Source organism: Numenius arquata, chromosome 6 (assembly GCF_964106895.1).
Source record: "Numenius arquata chromosome 6, bNumArq3.hap1.1, whole genome shotgun sequence".
NCBI classification, from domain to species: domain Eukaryota; kingdom Metazoa; phylum Chordata; class Aves; order Charadriiformes; family Scolopacidae; genus Numenius; species Numenius arquata.
Window position 1 is genome coordinate 69,090,544 of NC_133581.1, and position 14,530 is coordinate 69,105,073.

The following is a 14,530-nucleotide window of genomic DNA, read 5'->3' on the forward strand; positions in this document are numbered from 1 at the left end:
CTGTCAGCACTTGCCTTATGCAGTTTTTAAATAAGTAAAATTGACCATGTCAATGGTTACAAACTTCAAGCAATTCTGTTTTTTTTCCCTTCCTCTCTCCACTCTGGTATTACACTAGATGCACTCACTAACCTCAGCTCATTACCTATTTATGCTTAGCTTTTAGCGTTGTTTCTCCATCATTACCAGTATTAATACTTTCACCCTTTTTCTACACCATTATAGTCTCATGAATTTCTGAGTTATTCTGAGTTATTACATTATATATTTAGGCAGTCACACCTCTTCAGTTTGAAAGAGCTTTTGTTTATCTCATACAACCCTTATCCTCGAGATCAATAAGTCGTTTTTCACTGCCTTCACACGTCTTCCATTCTTCCATGGTTTTCTTTGTGGGTTTTTGGTGTTATTGTTGAGTTTTTTGGCTTGTTTTTTTCTTTTGCTAAGGTCTTTATTTTGTACACTCCAAACACAGTAACTATAAAGAAGGGGAAAAAAAAAAAAAAAAAGGAAGACACGCTATTTGTACCATACACAGCCAACAGACAGTGCCCGTATTTCCATTCGAATTACCAGCAAGTGGAGCATGGCATATTGGCATGTACTAACCCATTAAATGAGGTAACTGCAAATGACGTTAGATCTCATCAGACAAGATCTGGAAGAGGGGGCAGACAGTGAGCTGACAAGGATGCAGGGAATTTATTCAAGATAACCAAATTACTCCTGCTTGTGAAGATCTGAAGGGCAATAAAATGGTGGATGAAATTCAGAATCTGTCATTACAAAATAACACACATAAGAAATAAAAGTCTGTACCTCATGTACACAAGAATAGATATTACATTAGCCGTTTCTCCAGAAAAGAGACTGCAGAGCCATTGTAGAAAGTTCTTCAAAAACATCAGCTCAAAACCCAGCTGCAGACCAAAATACAGCTAGAATATCCAAAAAAAGGACCAAAGAACAAACAATAAAAGATAAATTTTAAAAAATTATGTGTCCACATCCTGAGCACTTCCTCCAGTGGTGGCCAACCTCTTTGTTGCAGGACAATACACCTAAATCAGGTAGAGTGAAAGATGCTAGAAGAGCTAGAGGATGAGAGACTGTATAGATTCCTTTGCTTGAGCAAAAGGCTAACACAGATGCTGACACAGCAAAGACCATCACATCTTAACAGGATTGCAGAGATTGAATAAGGAATATGGCAGGTGTCTCTCTCGGGTCTCCTCAGCTGCCACACGTGGCCCACCAAATCCCACCTTACAAGCTAGAACCAGGGGAAAGACCACTCCCTTCTTGCTTAGTCTTGATGATTTTTCTTAAGCGCTAGTGATTGCCTACTGCTGAAAACAAAATGGTTGAAAAGGGGAGATTTTTGAAGCAGCCCAATTTAAAGTTTGTTATTTTCTTCTGTAAGATCGATCATCTTTGAGAGGAAAATACCAGCATGTCTAAATATGTGTATAATTTATAACACAATGAATGGGTTTTTTTACATTACTTCTACTATATGTGAAATTCAAAATACACCATGACCTCTCAGTCATCTCTATTAAAAAAATGATTTACTAAAATCTGAAGAACACACATGAAATCCAGCAGTTTTCCAAGTCCCTGGAAGACTAAATATATAAGATACAAAAGCTCACATTATAAACTCCCACTTCAAATGGACTTTTTATAAAGTACCCTTCCATTCCCGCAGAAAGCTTTAATTCAACTGTTGCTGCAAAACAGCCTACAGCAGCAAATGCACCCCTTTTCAACCTAAGCATGAAAGATGACATTCCTCGTTAAATAAGAGGTAGCAGCCCCGGAGTAGTAGAGCTGGAAACAAACAGATGCTCCTGGCTAACGTAACAGGTCCAAGGTCATCTCCTGGAAGAGTCAGATGTAAGCAATGGATGGGTGCTTTCAAAGTCAGTGACCACAGAATCACAGAATGACATGGGGTTGGAAGGGACCTCTGGAGATCACCCAGTCCAACCCCCTGCCAAAGCAGGTCCACCCAGAGCAGGTTGCACAGGAACGTGTCCAGGTGGGGTTTGAATGTCTCCAGAGAAGGAGACTCCACCACCTCTCTGGGCAGCCTCTTCCAGGGCTCTGCCACCCTCACAGAAAAGAAGTTCCTCCTCATGTTGAGATGGAACTTCTTATATTCAAGTTTGTGCCCATTCCCTCTTGTCCTGTCACTGGGCACCACTGAAAAAAGACTGCCCCCCTCCTCCTGACACCCACCCTTTAAGTATTTACAGGTGTTGATCAGATCCGCCCTCAGCCTTCCCTTCTCCAGACTAAAAAGACCCAAGTCCCTCAGCCTCTCCTCCTAAGAGAGATGCTCCAGGCCCCTCATCATCTTCGTAGCCCTCTGCTGCACCCTCTCCAGCAGTTCCCTGCCCTTCTTGAACTGGGGAGCCCAGAACTGGACACAGTGCTCCAGATGTGGCCTGAGCAACTAAAACCACTCCAGCCTCTAGAGCACTGGAGGCTTTACCAATCCTGCCTTGTTCCGTGACCCCTTTTGTCGAGAAGCTGTTGAGCCTCGACTCCCACAACTATAGTGATAACTCACATTTGCTCTGTCCTATCTGACCATCATGACTGTGAAACCTCCTGTGTGGACAGAGCACGTCCTGAGCATCTACAGACTATAAACATTATTCTTAGCTTTTATTTCCATTAGGACAGTAATTGACCTGCATTTCCAAGAGATCAGCAACTCACTTTTCCCTCTTCCTTCCTCCTTTCTTTTATCCCGTGGCATTTTTTTACCTCTTCGTCATGCCCTGTACCAAACGAAGAACGAACCAGCTACACCACTGCCTGCTACCCAGACACCAACTTTAAATGCCATGGCAGCACACAGATGCTGGCTGATTAGTACAGCTGATTTTAACCCACTGTAAATACTTCTAAAGGAAAAAAAAAAAATATTTGAGTAGGCTATGCCACACCAGTTTTGATCTTAATCATTAGTGCCCAAGCATGGCACGCGGCAGGAACTGCCACACATCAAAGTAGCAATATAAATAATTTTATATTAATAACAGAATTTTTCCAGCGGTATAATATTTAATAGAGATTTTTAATTTATTGTAAATAAATGACGCATGAAATACTTTTTATGCCTGAAACACTAGATGCAAAATTGCATGGGTAAAAAATAATCTGATTTTGCTTTTACTGAGCAGAGTCTAAGTACTTTAAGCCCCGTGTGCATCATTAAGCAACATCAGTGGGACCTCTCATGTTTTCCAATTAATGGCTCTCAGATGAGGATTCCCTCCCCCACCCCGTGCCATACGGAACCCCATTGTCCAATATATAAACAGCCTGCATTTGTTGCCATACCTGGCTTTGTACTAAAATTCTGGATATTGAAATAACCTGACACAGAGTGCTTCCCACAGCGGGTCCCTACTAACACCTTTGCACAACAAAGCCTGAAGACGTCTACTGTCCCTGCTCCCTTGGGTTTTATCTGAAAGCAGTTTTGCTGGGCTGCATAGCCCCCAGGGGCCATAAATCACAGCACAGACCCAAAGCGTGATCACAGTCCAACAGCGAGGGACCTTCCACCATCTTTTTTCTTTGTTGTTTAAATTTCAACACTCAGCAAAAGGTAACAGGAAAAACACAGGATGTTTTATCAATCTTCTTCTCAGCTGTTAGTAGGACCAGGACCAGCTCAGAAGAGACTGAGACGAGATCTGGGGAAGAAATTCTTTGCTGTGAGGGTGGTGAGAGCCTGGCCCAGGTTGCCCAGAGAAGCTGTGGCTGCCCCATCCCTGGAGGGGTTCAAGGCCAGGTTGGAGGGGGCTTGGAGCAACCTGGTCTGGTGGGAGGTGTCCCTGCCCATGGGTCCCTCTCCCTTGATCCCACCCCTCAGTAACTTTTTCACCATGTGAAGCTTCTGGCACCTGGTAAGGAGACCTTTTACCTGAGCAGGATTCGCTGCTGAGGCATCTCTCCTCCCTTCAGGCAGCCATTCTCACAGAAGTTGTAGGAGCTCACACATCTTTGTGACCCCTTCTGCATCCTTCAGATGGAACTGAAAGAGGTGATGAGCTCCAAAACTACAAACAGAGGTTAGAGAAGGGTCAGCTGGACAAACAGGTACCCCTTACATACTTGGATCTTTTGTACCACCCCACCAGGAACTTTCAAAGAAAAATCAGTAAGTGATGAAAGCAGGTCCTATTTTGTAGGAGTCTCCACAATTAGAAGTCAAAATCTTGGAACGGGCCCTCAGACACACTGAGGTCATAAGCAAACACAAACTCTCTTCAAACTGAGCTACAGCAAACAGCTCTGGAACAAGAAATTGCCAATGCAAAATGCATCTTCTCTGCTGCTGAAGTAGACATCTCCCAGCAGAGCTGGGAACACCTGCGTATCCAACAACCCCGCTTCCAGGTGTCCTTCACCCCATGCACCAAGAGCTCCGCTTGTGCCAAAGTAAATCACCACCAACCGCCTGAATAAAGCCATCCCACCTGAGGACAGGAAAAATCTGCTGGATGGCAGCAGATGAGCATTTCTCACAAAGCAATGACCATTTCAGACATATCAGCCCTGATTCTTATGAAAAAGGTACAAAACAAAAGAAAGATGCTTCTGAGAGGTAAAATTTATCATTTTGCTTGCTACCAAACCCCATGACATCAAGAGATTAACACAACACTGTATAACCCCTTTGCCCCAGTGTCTCTGGGTGCTGTGGGCTACATATCTGTCTGTCTCTACGTCCCTCTACTCCAGGTCTGAGGACCTGGCTTGCCTGAATTTTTCCTCACTGCACCAGTTTGTCTATAAAACCAGTCTCCTCAAAGCAATCTGATTTCTAGCTTTGTTTCCACTAGAGACCATGCTAAGAGGAAGGTTATTATCCCAGTTTTCGGTCTTTGTTGCCCAGAGAAGCTGTGGCTGCCCCATCCCTGGAAGTGTTCAAGGCCAGGTCGGATGGGGCTTTGAGCAACCCCAGACTTTGGGGTTGGAACAAGATGATCTTTAAGGTCTCTTCCAACCCAAAGCATTCTATGATTCTATGATACGTGAAGGACCATCAGACTTCCTTGCGACTTTTTGCACGAAAAGTCCAGTTCATCTTAGGTTACCTCCTGCCATTCCCAGAAATTCTTCTTCCAGACTGAAGCACGTTGACCAGAGCTCTTCGCTCCTCCAAGGAGTGAGAACTTCATGCTAATGCCCTCCCCTTGGCAAGAACTAAGTGCGTCAGGGTTCTGTAAAAAGCATCTAAAAGCACAAGATGTGGCACAGGCCCTGGGGACAGGATTTTAGGTCAGTCCATCCAGCAGCAGCGGTGCAGCCAGCCACCTCCCCCTGCCTCTGGGTAGTAAAGTCTGATCGAAAACCACAAGTGCTGGAAATGAAATCCAGGAGGAAACAGCAGCAGATGTGCATATAGACTAGGAAAGGGGGAAAAAAAAAAAAAAAAAAAGAAAAACCAGAAAGCACAAACACAACCCCCCCAAGGACTCATTTTACAAGAAAGAGCCTTTGACAAGAAATCCATTTTTACAGGAATCCAGCAGAGATTAGAAAAATAGATATTGAACATTAACCAAAGATGGAAAGTGACCACTGACCTGGCACAGCAGGCAAGTGGAAAAACACTGCTTCTTCCATGTAAGCATCCTTGCTTACAACCCCAGGACATGCCGAGAGGGGAGGGAAGGATGGACAGTGATGAAAAAAAGTCTGATACATAGCAAAATGCTTCCACCTCAGGGGACGCGTCCCAGCTGCAGGAACACCAGGAGCTTCAGGAAGTCCCCTCTGCAACTTAAAGGAGAGATGTGGGGAAGCACCAAGAGCAGACGGTGGGAATTCCAGGCTGCAATTAGCCAAAGGGGCACGTAAAAGGGATGCCGAAAAGGCTCACACACCTCTCTGTGGGCTTTGCTGTACGGTATGGTCTGAGAATCTCATCCAGAGGGACCAGAAGACGCCAGGAACATACAGTGCTCTGGCATTTGCTTAGAAATGTAGAGATTTCATTCCTGCTGTGAGTCAGAGAGCAAGGCCTGTGGCTTTGCCCTTTGTGACCAGCTGAGGCAGCTAGAGCCACCAGAAAGCTCTGAAATTGGTTTTTAAAAATCAGTGTTTCTTCTCCATTAACTTTTAAAACATATGCAGATTTGGGGATAATTGCCGCATGCTGTAAATCGTGACTACAATGAGTAATTCACCTTTCCCAGAGCACAGAATACAGACTACACTCAGCACTGGGGGATTTTCTAGGAACAGACCCTCAAGATTCAGCCAACGAGCAAAGGCTCAGCACAGTGCCAGTGCTTGGTCAGGCACAACTTACCCTCTTTTTCTCCAGAGGGAGAGAAATGCTCCATGAGAATCTAAAAAAAAAAAAAACCACAAAAAACACAAATAGTCAAAGCTGGAGTCCACGCAGCTCAGTCTGGTCTCCAACGACAGCAGTGGGAGATACCATCAGACACAACTCGTTCTCAAACTCTTTGACATCAATTTGTCTAATCCCTTTCAGACTTGTCTGGGTTATGCCATTCCCAAATGTTCCCAGTGATTCCCTCGATAGCTTCCCACTTCTGCTGCCCACTTGAGCATCCCTTGAAGGGTGCTCTTTGAATCCTTTTTCCTAGATGTCTTGATTTCCCCTTTACATCTGCCATGACTTATGGTTGGACTCGATGATCGTAAAGGTCCCTCCCAACCTAGCCAGCTCTATGATTTACAGACTCTTCAGTTCTCTGCAATTTTGAAGCGAGACAAAATTCATAAACTCTCAAGATCAAAACTCCTTTCTCCGCCATTTCCCAAAACTTTGCAACAGCGTAAATCCATCAGTAAAAGGGGAGCAGTATCAACACAACAATTGTGTTAAACAGTATTTCTGTCTCATAGAATCATAGAATGGTTTGGGTTGGAAGAAAACTTAAAGATCATCTGGTTCCACCCCCCTGCCCTGGGCAGGGACACCTCCCACCAGACCAGGTTGCTCAAAGCCCCATCCAACCTGGCCTTGAACCCCTCCAGGGATGGGGCAGCCACAGCTTCTCTGGGCAACCTGGGCCAGGGTCTCACCACCCTCACAGCAAAGAAGTTCTTCCCCAGATCTCATCTCAATCTCCCCTCTTTCAGTTTAAAGAGGACATTCCCCCTCATCCTATGGCTTCCCTCCCTGATCCAGAGTCCCTCCCCAGCTTTCCTGGACCCCCTTTATGGACTGGAAGGGGCTCTAAGGTCTCCCTGGAGCCTTCTCTTCCCCAGGCTATGGAAGGGAAGCCCTAGGTTTCCTTGGGCTGGGGATGGTACTCCTGTGTAATTCCCTCCATGTTAGCCCACAGATGAAGGCAGTGCAGAAGTACAGCTCTGCTGCTTTGAGAATGCTGTGCTCACTACTTCCATCAAGAAATCACCTAATAAGCAGAGAGGGTCCACCTTTTTGGTCTTATGATTTTGTGGTGGGTGTGGTGTGTGGTTGTGCGTTTGGTTTTTGGTTTTTTTTGTGGTTGGACTCGACGATCTCAAAGGTCCCTTCCAACCATGAAGATTCTGTAATTCTATGAAGACAGATGATGCTGCCTGCCATTATGATTTTGATACAAACCAACTACTTTAACGCGTTTGTAGCTTGACTCAAGGAAATTTACCCACGTGGCCACAAAAGAATTTCTGGGTAGCGTCCATGCAAAAGCAGCAGCTTAGATAAGGGAGAATCAATGCCACTTTGAAGGTGTTAGAATGAAGTATTGATATTTTAAGTCTACATTAACACTAATGGCAAAACTATAAATCACGGACAGGCTTAATAAAAAGGATCCCGTCTTGTGACTGCTCAGAAGTAGTCTGTGATTGATTTTTGGCATCAGTCAGGTAATTCTGAGATCAATAGGACACAAAATCTACCTATTTGCTTGTTAGGTAGCAAAATTAGATTTCGCAACACAGACTCGCTGCTCATAAAGTCTGTTTCATGTGCATTTGCTAACTGTGGAATTGCACTTGTTTTATACAAATTGTTTGATATAAAATTAAGTTTAAATTGGAACCCCCTTAAACTTCTATATATTTCAACTCAACCCAATCAATAAGCAAATTGGTAAATAATATCAACAGACAATCACAAAGATTTAAAAAAAATTAATGCATAACCATAACAACCATAATAATCCATAAACCATAATAATCCATAAAAAATAATGCATAACCATAATAATCCATACAAATAATCCATCCATAAGTTAGACCCCCCTTAAAATGCTACATATATCAACTCAACCCAACGAATAAGCAAACCGGTAAATAATGTCAACAGAAAATCGCAAATATTTAAAAAAAAAATAATGCATAACCATAATAATCCATACCGTGGCTCCCCAAACACAGCTGCAGACTGGCACAAAACAAGATTTTTCTGCTAGGTAAGGCTGCTCCAAAATTGGCTGCTGACAGTTACAACAAAGCTCATGTTTATTTGTAAAGCACCTAAAGGATGGAGCAATACCTCAAGGGATTTTTTAATACCTCAAGGGATTTTTTTAAGGGATTTTCCCTCATGGGAAAGATGCCTGGCAATAAAAATGAAAACCAATTCAGAAAACTGCCCTTGGGATGCCACCCAAGCAACAGGTAGATTTGACCAACACGATCTGTGTATGTTCCAGAAATCACGTGCAAGGTACAGTGCTGTACCCATCTGTCTTGGATCAAGGAGGCCAGAAACAAGGGAAAACCAGAATATTTTGTGCCAAAGTCTCTGGGGTATATTTATACACATCCAGGGGACAGAAAGCTGTGAAAACCTCTGATTTTCTTAAAGACAAGATGGGATGAGTCTCTCCAGAGACCTTCAAATCAAGATGTCATGGAAGCATCCCTTAGATAAGCACCAAAAAAACCCAACGGGTGTTTTTTGTGATCAGCAACAGCCTTCCCCATTCATAGGAATTTGAGAATTCGGGACAGGCTTCCACCGCAGGCTTCAGCCGGGTACAATTTAGCCATTCTCACAGTTACTGCCAGCACAATTTCTGCCAAAGGAGCACAAGGAGGCACATACTGATCCTGTCAAAACCATTCTCACTTGTCCCTTGGAGAGAGTCTACAGAGGTAAGGTTTTTCCCTAACATTTGGTATTCAAAAGCCTGCATCTTCTCAGTGAGCTCAAGACATATTTTTTCCCCACACAAATTGATTAATAGCACTTGTTCACGTACAGGAGGGACACAACCCACCCACCCCCAGTTAAAAAATAAAGCAGCACACTAGGAAATCATTATGATACTGCTAAGTTACCAAAATTTCCACCACTGTCCATATCAATATGACCTGACTATGACTGAGATATGAAAATTGTTCATAATGTTACTGGGAAGCAGAGAGGAGCAGGAAACTTCTAAAAACGAAGAAGGATTTGCAGTGCTACAGAGCAACTACGTGGTGTCGGGAGTTTCACAGACAATTCCACACGCTGCTGAGGTGAGCCTTGCCTCGTCATCCCAGCCACCACTTTTACTCTGAAAGTGTAGGAAAATGGACAATTTCCAAGCTACGATAAATTCTTCATCATGCAAACCCTTGGTCTTATCCTCTGCTGCATGCCACACACACACAAATCCCTCTTGCCCTCATTTTTGCCAGATTTATGCAACCCATCTGTTCTGCTAAACTGTTTCTAGCTTTTAAAGCCAAAGTAATTGCTTTTTTTTTTCATGTGCTTTATACATATTTATGATAATTTTACTTTTTCTAGCCAAATATCCTGCTTTCTGCAGAACCAATCATTATTAATCAGAATGTCCGAGTTGCACGAAGTAGTCAGAAGACCTCCAATAGGTAGAACATCTCTGCTTTCAAGCAAGCTGCCATGCAGAGGGCAAAAGAATAAACCAAAATCCCAGGCATTTGGTGTCCCTTATGGAGGATAACTGTGCATGAGCAGAGGTGGTGAGGAATTCATCACAAGTGTTCAGCCCAGTCTAATTACTCTGCCCAATGCAGAAGAACTGGAGAAGCTGGGAAGAATAAAGCAGCAGAATATGCTGCAAGCGTGACAAGGTGGTGGCACCAGGGTACATGTGGATGAAGAGAATGGTGATGTCTATTATTTGTAGAAACCTAAAGAGCCTCTATGAAGGACGGAGGAAAGAGAGAGAGTTCCTTCCCCCTGGGAAATCCCACCTCCCAGTTTCCTATAATGATGCTCTTCTGGTTTGGGGTAGATGACAATCTGCTCCTCATCAGCAACGCCAACGTACAACTTTTATAATGTCAGTGAGGAGGAAACTGCTGTTTCCTCTCTCAACAACACAAGCCACCCTCTGGAAGGAGTGGGATTTTATTTCAGTGACCTTTCAGTTTATGGAAAGACTGATGGGATTATAGCACATAGTTCAAACACGTTTTGAGATAATTGTGACCGGTGAACTGAGAGCACACAGAAGAAAACCATAAATTATGACTCAGGTTGTCAACAAGGAATCCAAGATGAGACTAAGTCCAGGAGAAACTGTGGCTGCATTGCCACCTAATAAGGCAAGATTTGGGGCCATCTTTGCAATAATAAATACTTCAGAAAACATCTACGCTTTCCTCAGTATCCAAGCTATTTCTATCCTGCTTATCACAAGCTCCGTTAAATATCTGAGAAAGCCTGGGAGAGCGTTTTGGGAGAGTCAAGGAATCTATTAACCATATCCAAAGTTTACTGACATTTCCAACCACACAAGTATTTCAGCAAATATCAAGACACAACTTTGGGGATTCCGCTGCGGTAACACGGCAATGAAGAAAGGCACTTTGTGTCAAATTCTCACCCCCAGAGGAAGATAATATTTAATAAGTGCTCAGACAATAAATCCCCAGAAGTTTCCTACTACTTTGATGTTTCAATAATTACCTCCCATTAGCTCCATTTCAAAATGATCAACATCTAGACAAGGTACTGCCTGGAGGCAGTTGGAGAATATATCACCTTCCAGAGCAGCCGAGTCCATTTCTCTGTCACATGCATTTAAAAAAAAAAAAGTCAGTGACTACGTAATAATGCCATGGCTTATCCAATAAAATGGATTAGAAAACATTTTATAATCCATATGTTAAAATGCCTTGCCGGCGAACATTTACATAGCAGTTGCTGAAATTGTGTGCCTATTTACCAGCATGTCGAGCATTTTAAAAATCTTTGACTGCAGAAAAGTGATGAATAGGTGCTTAAACATCAGCTGCTGAAATGCTACAGGTCACATTTTACAGCAAACAGAAGAAATGGATGAAAACTGGTTTTTTTACAAAATTGACTATTACAGGGAATGGGTTCCTAGATTTTAAACATTACAGCTCAAATTGGAAAGATCTTTGGAAAGCATTATCTGGCGCGCGAGTTACAGGAAGAGTGACTTATAGCTGTCATTTAATTAAAAGACTGTCCTCCGCAGTCACAGTGATTTATAGTTGTACAACCCTGCCACATAGACTGGAAAGAAAAATTGCAGAGTTTTTCCTGCTTGAGCTGCTAATGAGCACCAGGCTTTGGCTATGCGTGACGGCATCGGTGGCCAGTGGAAAACTAGCAGGAGCTTCCCGCCTATGAAAATGGAAAATAATCAGATTAGGAACAGAGAATATGTATAATTTTGAATTTCCAGGCAGCTCAGCACTGAACACAGGAACAGTCTCTCACCCAGTGAAGTCAGTGTGGGTCCCTCAAAGCCACACGGAACTTGGGGATTAACTCAGAAAGAGATCAAACAAGAAGTTACTCTTTTCTCTCCCACACCTGAAATTTTTAATGGGCCGTGGGAGGAAAACAGAGTGATGCACCCTGGCTTAAATGATGAGATATAAACAAAGAGAACCACATTACGGTTCAGAAAGAAAAAACTGGCAATGTCAGGTTTAGTTCTTATTTTATTCCCTTAACTTCTAGCATTCCTGTCATTGTGCTGACTGTATTGGATGTTTCCATAAACCTGGGAAAAGCCAAGTGCTACACTTCAGATTCAAAGCTGTTCTAGCTGGAAACACATGGAAAATGAAGCCATACAAACACCTTGCTGCCCAGGCTTGTTCCCCATATGGGAACACACAGTCTGTGAACACATTCCCTCTTAGAATCTCAGCTTCAACAAATCATTTCAGCTGTGGACTCTCTTAACACAAACTGGGTTTTTAAATTCTTTCATTAAAAATTTTCAATCATTTCTGTGGCTCTTTTATCACCTTTCTGTGGGTTATTCTTAACTCGTGTACTAGAGCAAGTACACCATCCCTGGAACCTTCATTTCATTGCTACCTGTACTGCAGTTGAAAAGAACACAAGAATACCCAGCAAACCTCCTCCCTGTTATCAGCCAAGAGAAGGACGAAGAAAAGACCTGGATCAGAATTTCAAAATATCTTGAAATTAAATTAAGGAAAGGAATTATTCAGACTTACCATATGATGTGGAATTAATGACATGATTGCATTAAGGCTTAATTGAGCTATTAGGAAAATTTGCTCATTGAAGAGAGAAAGGAAAGTGGAGAGAATGGGGGAACGGTAGAAAAAGCATCATTTGTTAATGGTAGGAGATGCATCGTTATTAATGTGCTGAATCAGATGGCTACCTTGACTAGAAGAACTAGGGCTAGAAATAAGAATCTATCATATATTCTTTTACATCCCAATGTACATTCAGAAAGAAGAGAATAAGGACTTCCCAGAAGCTGAACAAAAAATTTCTCACCCATAATTGCTCGTTCTGGAGGTGGATCTTCACCTGCTGGCGGTGTACATCAGCAGATCATGTGCTTCTTATCAGCACAGATGAATGAGATTTGCTCTCAGTGACAAGCCTTCAATGACATCCCACGACAGCTTAGTTCCTGATACGAAGTACTGTAACCCCTCTACTCCAGAGGAAAGGCTTCAAAAGAGGCACTGGACACAAACGGGCCTACACAGCTCACATAAAATACTCCAAACAGTGTCATGATAGGTTAACAACTTTCTTTTCTCCAACTGGAGCCATCTATCTCATCAAATTTTCAATCCACAAAGCGTGGCAAATTATACTGGGAGGTAACCAATCTCCAGTGCAGTAAGCAACAGCAAAGTATCAATAAGTACCATCAGCCCTATATGAAGCTGATAAAAGAATTCATAAATTTGGGTTAGAAAAGCAGAACTGTACAGCACTCCTTCTGGAACACCTTGCTGAGAGGCAACAAGCCTTGGGTACCCAACAGCTGAGATGATCAGTCATCAGGAGCCCTGGCAGAGCAGCCCAGCTTTTGTTCCTAAACAAAGATCAAGAGCAAAGTCCTCTAGAAGTCCTCCACAAGTCCTCCACACGTGAAAAATACAGCCTTATTCTCTTTCTTTGACTTTTAATACGTATCGGTACTAGACCGGAGGCCTCTGCTCTTTAAGCCATCCAGATCTGGAACTGCTGATAGACCTCAGCAAAAGGCGTGTCCATCACCTCCAAGGAAAAAGGCCAACAGCCAACACCATGCATTTAAAGCACAGACTACAGCATAGCATACATGAGAATCAGAAGAGCTCAAGCGAGAATGAAAGAAAAGCCTCGTGAAGATGTTTGTACATGTTTCTATGGGATCCTCCACCTCAATCCGCATGATGTGAGCAAGAGTGGAAAAGCACGCTAATGGAAAACCACTATGGAAAACTGTAACTATGTTGTTAGCGCCATCCAGCCTGAAAACCAGCGATTAGGAACAGAATAGAGGAGAACAGATATAGCACAGCTGCTACTACTTGCAACGCAAAGTATAACTAGAAGACATTCTTTGCTGTGAGGGTGGTGAGACCCTGGCCCAGGTTGCCCAGAGAAGCTGTGGCTGCCCCATCCCTGGAGGGGTTCAAGGTCAGGTTGGATGGGGCTTTGAGCAACCTGGTCTGGTGGGAGGTGTCCCTGCCCAGGGCAGGGGGTTGGAACTCGGTGGTCTTCAAGGTCCCTTCCAACCCAAACCATTCTGTGATTCTATGATTCTATGTGTTTGCTTTCTAGGAATTTTCACACTTTCACCGAAAGTCTTTTTCACCGTAAGTCACAACCAGCTGCAAATCAATCACAACGCAGACGCGCTCTCAGAAGGAGCCCTGGGAGTGCTCTGCTCGCTCAAGCATCCTGGTGGTAGCAGCAAATACCACCAAACATGAAAAGCCAGACTCGGTGAGCTATGTGCCCTCGCTCCTCCGGCCAGGTGGCAGCTGGGACTTTGCACTGATTGTGCCAGAGATTTTTGTTTTTTTAACAGATGTCTGGTAAATTAACTTTGCCTGTGCTTCTCTGGAACTTCTATCTATAATAAATCTAGATGTCAGGTTGACAACAGCATCCAGTGATACTTGTGACAGCTTTAAATGAAGTACCTGGAACACTAGCAGAGCATGGAAGAAGTCATGTACCTTTGAGAACTCAACACAAACACACACTGCAAACTGGAATGAGCTTTGAAAAATCTTATTTGGGCAGTAGAAAGTGTCTATTTGGGACAGCACACAGTTTGGGTTG